The sequence below is a fragment of the Lactuca sativa genome, chromosome 4 (assembly GCF_002870075.4).
Source record: "Lactuca sativa cultivar Salinas chromosome 4, Lsat_Salinas_v11, whole genome shotgun sequence".
Classification (NCBI taxonomy): domain Eukaryota; kingdom Viridiplantae; phylum Streptophyta; class Magnoliopsida; order Asterales; family Asteraceae; genus Lactuca; species Lactuca sativa.
The window spans coordinates 238505717-238514695 of record NC_056626.2 but is presented as its reverse complement, the minus strand read 5'-3'; positions in this window follow the sequence as shown (position 1 = coordinate 238514695).

The window sequence follows — 8979 nt, the reverse complement described above, 5'->3', positions numbered from 1 at the left end:
TTTGTTTATACCAAGTCAGTAAGGCTATTATTCAGAATCAGGTGAGGCTTTAGACACATACAGCAGCATGCTTCTAGGGACACTAAGCCAGTAAAATGATTTACCCACAAAGAGATATACAAAAAGATAAGAGCCAAAAGGAAAATAAAATAAAGAAAGAGAAAAATAAAAAAAAATTATTTTTGGAGTTTTTGAATTTTAAAAAAATAATAACAAAATATTTTTGGAATTTTTTATAAAAAGGAAAGTAAGACATAAAAAAACTAATACAAGAAAAAAAATGTTGGAACCGAACCCGAGCGTTCGGTTTATTTCGGTTGAGAAAATTTTGGAACCGAACCTGAGCGTTCGGTCTATTTCGGGTGAGAAAAATTGTGGAACCGAACCCGAACGTTCGGTATATTTCGGTTACCCAAAAAAACTTGAAAAAGAAAAGAACTTTGACAATAATATAAATGAATTAGGAAAAATAATACAAAAGATTTACAACCAAAGAAACTACCTTTGAGTGATAGGCGAAGATCAGATGATACAACCGAACCCGAGCGTTCGGTTCATTTCGGTACACCTCAGTGCTATGTGCTTAGTTTTGGAGTGTTGCACTGGGTTATGACAGATCCTAATTGCACTCTCGGAGTCGCAATATAGTGGGATCTTTTTCATATTGAGTCCATAGTCCCGGAGTTGGCTTTGGATCCAAATCACTTGAGATGTACAGGAGGCAGCTGCGATGTATTCTGCTTCAGCTATAGACAAAGATACACAAGTTTGTTTCTTTGATTGCCAGCTAACCAACTTCCCGTCAAGGAATTGGCAGCCTCCAGTGGTGCTTTTCCTGTCTAGTCCACAACCTCCAAGGTCTACATCTGAGTAGGCTTGAACGAAGAAACCTGAGTTTGATGGATACCATAAGCCGAGAGAGGTAGTTTGTTTTAGATACCAGAGTATGTTCTTCACAGCAAGCATATGAGGTTCACGAGGATTCACCTAAAATCTAGCACAGTAACAAACAGAAAACATTATATCAGGCCTGCTAGCAGTAAGGTACATTAAAGAACCGATCATCTGGCGATATAGCGTAATATCGATTGCTGGCTTATCCATGGATGGAGTGAGCTTGGTGTCGAACGCCATTGGAACTTTAACCTTTGAGTCTCCCATCATGCCGAATTTAGCAAGGAGAGTCTTGGTGTAAGCTTCCTGGTTAATAAAGATGCCTTCGGGTCCCTGTCTAATATTTAAGCCAAGGAAAAAGTTAATAGGACCCATTGAGCTCATTTCAAATTTAGTCTCCATCAGCTGTCTGAATTCAGCCGTTAAGCTAGGATTCGTTGAGCCGAAGATGATATCATCGACATAGATTTGAACAATCATAAGGTGGTTACCTTCCTTCTTACGAAAGAAGGTTGGGTCAACCGAACCTTGTTTGAATTTGGACATCTTTAAAAACTTAGTTAGCGTTTCATACCAGGCTCTAGGTGCTTGTTTCAGTCCGTATACCACTTTGTCCAGAATATAGCAGTGATTGGGGTATTTTTCATTCACGAATCCCGGAGGTTGCTCCACGTACATCGCTTCTTCAAGTTCTCCATTTAGAAATGCGCACTTTACGTCCATTTGGTAGACCTCAAAGTTCTTGTGTGCAGCATAGGCAAGAAATATTCTAACATATTCCAGCCTAGCTACAGGGGCAAAAGTTTCCTCATAATCGATTCCTTCCTCCTAGTAGTATCCTTTCACCACTAGACGAGCTTTGTTTCTTATCACATTGCCCTCCTTGTCCATTTTATTTCTGAAGACCCATTTGAGACCAACAACCGAGGCATCTTTAGGAGTTGGAATGAGGCGCCAAACCTTATTTCTTTCGAACTCATTAAGTTCGTCTTGCATAGCTTGAACCCAATCAGAGTGATCAAGAGCAGTGTTCACTGTTTTTGGTTCAACTTTTGAGACGAAAGAGTTAAACATGCAGAACTCTACTTTTGAGAATAGAAATGCTTGCTTTGCCTTCAGTGGAGATCGGGTCAGGACCTCTTCGGAGACATTACCCACTACTTGTGAAACGGGATGATCTCTGGTCCACTTGACAAGAGGTGGGTAATTTGGATCATAGGATGGATCCAATTCAGCATTTACCATTTCTTCTAATTCAGATTGACTATCATCGTCATAAAACATATCGGCATTCTCCCCCTCGACTGATGAGCTTTCAGGTGTATCTTGACTTTCCGGTGCTGCATGACTTTCGGGTGCAATTGAGCTTTCGGGAGCTACAGTACCTTCGTATGCAGTAGAGCTTTCGGGTGCAGCTGGAGAAGAGTTCTCCCCCTCAACTTGTGAACCCAGCTGTTTTGAAGAAGATGGATTCTCCCCCTCAACTGAAGCACCGTGCTGAAGAGGTTCATTTGAAATTGATACTCCTTCATCCATTCGTTTGGCAGCGTCTTCGACGATTTGCTTCAGATGGTCAACTTTGTTGTCTGCTGCATTGGCTTCTGAGAGAGTAGCCTTCTCCGGTTCATCGAATAACTCCACAAATTGCTCAAACAAATTTGCAATCGAGGATGTGACTTGGCCTGTTTGAGAGAAGATTTCTCAAACTGATTCTTCCATGGCCTTCAGCTTCTTGACATAGCTGTCATCGAAAGTCACATAATACGTTTCTTCAATCTTCCTCGAATGCTTGTTTAAAACCCTGTATGCTTTCGAAGTGAGAGAATATCCCAGAAAAATCCCTTCATCGGCTTTTACGTCGAACTTGTTACGATGTTCTTTAGAATTGAAGATAAAGCATCGTGAGCCGAATACGTGGAAGAATTTGACGTTTGGCTTTCTGTTGTTGATGATCTCATAAGGAGTAAGAGTGAAACACTTATTGAGATAGGACCTGTTCTGCGTAAAACATGCTGCAGCAATAGCATCAGCCCAGAAATATAGAGGTAGAGAAGCGAAACTTAGCATGGTTCGGGCCGCCTCACACAAAAATCGGTTTCGTCTTTCGACAATCCCATTCTGTTGAGGGGTGTAGGGAGCTGAGAAGTTGTGACTGGTTCCTTTTTCTGCTAAAAAGTCTTCAAATTATTTATTCTTGAACTCCAGCCCATTGTCGCTTCTGATGTTGCAAACGACTTTCCTCAGCTGCACTTTAACCTGCTTGATAAACATCTTTAGCTTGAGAGTTGCCTCAGATTTGTGCTTCAGAAAAAACACCCATGTAAAACGTGAAAAGTCATCAACAATAACAAGAATATACTTGCTACCGCCAATGCTTTCGATAGAAGATGGACCACATAAGTCAATGTGAATTAACTCAAGTGGTTCAATGACTTTAGTGTTTATTATGGATGGGTGACTTTGACGACTCTGCTTCCCCATTTCACATGCAGCACACAAATGTTCTCGATCAAACTTGAGCAATGGAAGACCCCGAACATGACCTCTTGTGACAAGTTTGTTGATATCCTTGAAATTGAGATGGGAGAGCCTTCGGTGCCACAGCCAGCTTTCGTCAGAATGTGCTTTGGATAACAGACAGATAGCTGGATTTCCTTTGATAGGTTTGAGATTGAGAGGAAACATTTCGCCTTTGCGCTCTGATTTGAGAATCACTCTTTTTGTTTTCTTCTCTATTATTTCCGAACCCTCATCATCAAACGAAACTTTAAGACCGGTACCTCCAACAAGCTGAGATACACTGATGAGGTTATGAGTTGTTCCTGAACTTGACATTCCCACCGTTTGGAAGATATCGGAATTCCCTCAGCTCTTCCTTCCTTCCTGTCATGTGACGTGAGCAGCCACTGTCAATATACCATTCTTCGTCGAACTGCTCGTCACTGATAACCTGCAAAAATGAAGCAGATTTAGGAACCCAAAGTTTCTTGGGTCCACGTGAGCCTTTCACAGGAACAGGAATAGTAAGAGAAATGTCAACAAGATATGTTCTTTTTATTAAAGTTGTTTCATCTTTCTTCTTAATAGTGAAAACTTTAATTTTGTTGGGATTTGTTACAATCGTTTTGGATTCAGGTTCAGGCGTTTGGGCCTTGGAATGCTTTTGATCATTCTTGACTGAGGAAACCTTCGATTTTCCTTTCAAATCTGTTGAAGATTTTGGATTTTGAGTTTGAACAGAATTGGATTTAGAATGGGGTTGAGAAGAATTAGAATGAGAGAATTTAGACTGAGATGTTTTCTTGATTTGAGGTTCTAAGTGACCCTTTAGGTTTTGGTCATTAGTGGGACCGAACCTTGAACCTCGAAAGCTTTTGCTCTCGGAACCGAACCTATGCTTTTGGTAGCTGGTGTTCTCTGAACCGAACCTTTCCCTTCGGTTGTTATTCCTTTCTTGCGGTATGACTGCTCTTTTCTCTGACTTTCTGTCATGATCAGAAAAATGGGCATTTTGAGATCGCCAGAACTATTTTCGCGCTGAGATAATCTTTTTGTATCTCAGATTCCTTTGCTGCTTTTGATCCTTTACTTGCTTCGGCTGTCGGTGGATGTTGGCTTTTTGCTTTTGCTTTTTGTCAGCCGGTTCACATTGAACTGATGATGTTTCGCTTGAAGGAATGACTTCTTCTACAGGAACTTCTTTTGTACCACTGGTACTTGGCACATCGAAGTTGTCAGGCTTGTTTAGTGGCTCTGGCACATATCTGCCTTTGGTTTTCCAGGACGTTCGCTCTGACAGACCAACAGTTTCGTCTGCATTATCTATAGGAGCAGACCAGAAAAACTCATCACAACCATTTGCATTATCTTCATTTAGTATGGCGGTGAGTTCGGCTGTCTGATGTTCGGTTACTCCTGTGACCTTATACACCTGATTTGGTGTTGTTCTCACCTTTTGGTACACCACGGCCTTTTCTTCAAGAATTGGGGACTTATTTTGGGATAAACGAGCGAACTCCATAGAATTTTCGGAAATAAGATTTTTGTGGTTTTCGGGTTCGCTCTTGACAAACTCAGAACATTCGACTTCATCGTCTACAGAAATTTCACTCATATCATCATCCTCATTGAGCTCAGACACGTTTTCAACATCAATTTTATTTTCTGAGCTCAAGTTGGCATTCAATGAGTCAAACTTTTGTATGGTTTCAGTCCTTAGTTTCAGTTTATCGTTTTCATCCAAAAGGTTTTTCAACATGTCCTATGGTCCTTGGACTTTATAAAAGATTCGATTTTGTCCAGACCATACATATAAGTCGGATTCACATCATCAGACGAAACTACACTTTCACAATTATATGCTTCAGCGTCGATTTCATCTTCCTTAAATTCAAGGAAGGGCAAAATCATGCGATGAATTTTCTGCCATATTTCACAGTTCAGATGAAGTTGAGTAATGTTAGCATAAAGACGTTTAGCAATTAAACAAAATACGTTTCTTTGTTTCAAAAGTTTTAAATTGTCTCGTTGCAAATAAATGTTTTCATCTTTGGATTTAATCAGCTCCGACTCCTTCAGCTCTATCCACATCCTGCATTCCTCACTCTTGAAAGACACCCTGCTTATTTGGTCAGTTAGGTTAGAATTGGTGACCTGTGTTTGTGTTAAACTGCTATCTAGATTTGAGATTCTTGAATTTAAGCATTTTAATTCTTTTTCATACGAATTTTGTGGGACTTTGAATGAAACAAAAACGGATTGTACCTTCTTGATCAATTCATCAAGCTCATTGATCTGCATGCTGAGAGGTTTTGCTGTGAAGCATAGGTCCTCTCGCTCCTTGGATTCTTCATTCCCACCATCCGTATTGTATCCCCTCATTTGAGATACATCTGTCACCATCAAACACTTCCCACCGCTTTCTTCACCTCTTGCAACGTATGCCTTTCCATGAGATGGCTTCCTGACCTCATCATCCTCTGAGTCGGTTGAACAGACCTGCACGCCACCGAACTCATCATCCGCTGCCGAACCCTGCACAATTAAAGCATTCATTGAAGGGTTAGAAGTAGCTTTCTTTCTCTTGATCTCTTCCAGCTTTTTCATCAACAAGGCCTCTTCATCTTTTTCCTCATCCTTCTCTGCCATTTTCTTTAGAATGCAGTCTTTGGCATAGTGGTTCTTTCCTCCACAGTAGTAGCAGTTCACACCTGAATCTCCTTCAACTTTCGCCTCTTTCTTTGGTTCCTCTGTCTTCGGTTCCTCCCTAACCTTTTCAGAACTGTAGCTTCCCTGCCAATTTCGGTTCTTATTGGTAGGGAACCTTTTTTTAATGAACCTCTTTGGATTCGACACCATCATTGCATAGTCTTCAGAAGTAAGATCATAGTCTTCTAAGTTGAGATCTTCCTCTTCTACCACACTTTTGCTTTTGGACAAGAGGGCCAAGGACCCTAAACTGGAGACCACATTTTTCTCTTGCAAAACAATCTTTTCTTGGGATTTCAAAATCCCCACCAGCTTTGCCAACGAATAAGATTTAAATTGCTCATGAGCTTTAACAGTGGACACAACCGCTCTCCACTCGGGTCTAAGGCCATTCAAAAAGGTTACTTTTTGTTTAATCAGCTTCCCCTCTATATCGTGTTTGATCATCTTGCTAAGAAGATGATTGAAGCGATGGAACATCTGAGTAACAGTTTCATCAGAATTCTGCTTAAATTCACCAAACTCAGAGAAAAGCAAGGTCTGAATAGAATGCTCCAAATCTTCATCTGTGGAATATAGCTCTCGCAGCCTATCCCATATTTCTTTAGCAGTGCTGCATGAACTCACTAGCCTGAATGTATCTGATTGCAGAGCGAATCGAATCAGTCTCAATGCTTTAATGTTGCATTGAAACTTTTCCTTTTCGTCTTGAGCAACATCCTTTATGTCCTTTAACAGATCATTGTACTCTTTCTGAGTTTTAATGATTTTTGACATTCCAGAGTGAGCAAATGGTCCAGAAACAATTGCTTCCCAAATAAGGTATCCATTGTCTTCCGATCCGATGACATAATCTTCAAAGTGATGTGCCCTGACTTCGTAATCCTGGGTGTAAAGAATAGGAATCTTCGTCGTCGATCCAATGCTATTAGAGATGTTGATGGGATTAGATTGTGACTCGTCCATGCTTGATCGTTTTTAACCTGTTTGAAAGATCAGACTTGTAATATTTAATATTAGGTCAAACAAATAAATGCTGAGTTACGTCAATAAGGAATGACGGCTCAATAAATACTAGTTAATGCGGAATAACCCTAATCGCAAACTCTTTCACAGAAAAGATGTGTATGAATTACACAGCCTCCTGCTCTGATACCAATTGATGAGTTATTAATTAACTCTTTGATCGATTAGATCTTTGTAACAGGTATGCGATGAACGTAAAAACAGTAAACAAAACACAAGTATGAATCAAGATGTGTCGAATGATTAGATTACTCGATCCTCAGCAGAGCTCGACTAAGAACTTCCGCTTTAGAGGATTCTAGGGTTACAAAACAAGAACGATAATTTTTTTGAACAATAAATCTCTAATCGTTATTAATCGTCATCTCTTTCTTTAAGATGCATGCAAGCACCTATTTATACTAAACCCTACAAAACTCACGGATAGACAGGCCCATACCGGAGATACATATTGGACTAGCAAACGACCCCAATAGACGCAACACAAAATACGACCCAACATTGAGAATTTGGAGGAAGAATTCCTACCCAATTTCATACAAGAAAGGAAAAACAAATTACCAAATGAAAATGGAAGCAAGGGTGGAAAATGTGAGCAAGAATCGATGACCAAAATAAAGTACATAAAGTGGAAACAAGGATAACCATCACAATAAAAATCATGCGTCAAACCACAAATTCCAAACCTTTAGTTTTGATAAACCCTCTCAACCTGAAAAAAACTTGTTATCATCGAACAAAAGAACACAATAAATGTTACAGTCATGATGTGACATATTATAGTATCCCATGAAAGGAGATCAAATGTCATTTAAGGCTCAAATATATATAAATAGCTATATCTAAGAGATAGAGAAGAAAATTACTAAAGACCAACACCCATTAGGTAAAGAAGTTTAAGATCCATCTAGTTGATATGAACCAAAGATTCTGGCAATCTAATATGAAAAAATTAGAAAAGAAGTGGGGTGGAAGCTCACCTAAATGGTTCATATGTGCTAGACACACCGAGGGGTACCACAATGCGACACACATGGAGCAAAGAAATCTCCCTGGTATACAACCTATAAAGACATGGATATTCCTTTCCTTTTCTCATTTTAGTATTTAAGTATTTCCCACATTTTGTAGGTTCTATATTAAATACATTGTATGTTTATTCATGCTAATATAAGTACATTTGACCTTTCATGTTTTTTCATACTTTTGCATATTCATTCACGCTAATATATATATATATATATATATATATATATATATATATATATATATATATATATATATATATATATATATATATTTGTTTTATTCTTTATACATCCATATGTTATTCCAACAAAATATAAGAATCCACTTTCAATGACATGATGACACGAGGGAGAAGGAAATTATATGGTATTGTCCTAGAGGCATAATGTAACAACCAAAAAAGAAGCATAATGTGACAACCCGAAATTTCCATTCTATACAAACTATATCACTTCAATAGAAGTTATAGCAGTCACAGTTAATTTTCAGACTTTTTCGCGTAAGTTTGAGTAATTCAGGGTTTACACTTCAGGAAATATCAGGAGAGTGGGTGCACTAGGGTTTTGTGCAACACTATTATTCCAACACTCTATTATATAAAAGATCATTTCAGGAATAAAAATATTTTCTGCCAAAAATATCTCAGGACTATAAATAGATTTCTGAACCAAATTCATTCATTATTCACATTTCCAACTAGAGAAAATCCATTTTCTCTCTCACGGATCTTCGGGTTTTTATACCAAAACGTGAGTAACTCTTTCTAGTAGTGTTAGAAAGCTTATTATGTGCTTATAACATGATTTAGATGGCTAAATCATT